The following is a 1,288-nucleotide window of genomic DNA, read 5'->3' as shown; positions in this document are numbered from 1 at the left end:
AATATGGGCAGAAGTAATAGCAGAAAACTTCCCAAATATGGGGCAACAATCTGACATTCATGTAACTGAAGCATATAGAAGTCCAAATAATATCAACCCAATTAAAACCACACCCAGACATAAAATAATCAAGAACCCAGAAACTCAGCACAGGAACAGTATACTAAAAGCTGTTAAAGAAAAGAAACAGATCACATTTAAAGGAAAACCCATCAGAAAAACAGCAGATTTCTCTTCACAAAAGTCAAGAAGAGCATGGAGCAAAGTACTTCAAGTCTTGCAAGAAAACAAATTTCAACCTAGACTGATATATACTGCAAAACTCTTTTTCAAGTATAATGGAGAAGTGAAATACTTCCATGACAAAGAAAAACTAAAGAATTTCATGATGACAAAGCCAAGCCTACACAGACTACTAAATAATGTTCTAAAGAGGGAGCAAATTGATCACAGCCCCATGAATGAGAATGGAAAGAACCCACCAAATAGGGCAAACAATTAAACAGAAGAGAATAAGAGGTATACAATAGTAGTCTTTCAGTTATTCTTTTGTGTTCAGCAGCAAGATATTTCCATCAGCACACTCTACAAAAGGACTTCTCTTCCACCCTATGTGTCATGATTCCATCTGAGTCTACAGGGTGGATTTCAAAGAAATAGCTGTAGCTCAGTCCCACAGGTGATGCCTGGCCACCAGTAACTGTCATGGTCATTATGCATGTCCACAAGACACTAGAACTTTGTGTGATATCCTATCCTCAAACTGTTAGAAGTGCTGGTAATTTATATGACATTTCAGAATTTAACTTATGTTTTACTCTTAGTACTTCTTTGCTATCATGAAGACTTTTTATTAGTTGAACTGTTTTGAAACATTTAATGTTCAATTAATTAGTATTTAATTTTCTGAATATTGCTTAATCTTAATTTTTGTTCTAGGATTTATACTAAATCTTTGACTATCAATTTATTTAAAAGATATTGTATGATATCTTCTAGTATTACAAACTTTATAAAGTATATTTCCATTTTCTGTTGACTTTATATTACTTCCTCCCCGTCTTTTATACACACATACACACACATATATAGAAAAAATACATGTATAACCCAACATAAGATTGGTAGTGTTTCATAGACATCTACAATGACCTTTAAATAAGGGTTCATCTAATATATCTTTTATATAGTCCTTCATAATTATCATATTGAGAGCTCTTTATTGTTTATCCAGGAGCATACTGCAACTTCTCTTGCCTTTTGAATTATGCTTTTTGTTATTTCCTAT

The sequence above is a fragment of the Octodon degus genome, unplaced genomic scaffold (genome assembly GCF_000260255.1).
Source record: "Octodon degus isolate 3935 unplaced genomic scaffold, OctDeg1.0 scaffold00013, whole genome shotgun sequence".
NCBI classification, from domain to species: domain Eukaryota; kingdom Metazoa; phylum Chordata; class Mammalia; order Rodentia; family Octodontidae; genus Octodon; species Octodon degus.
Note: the sequence above shows the minus strand (reverse complement) of the source record.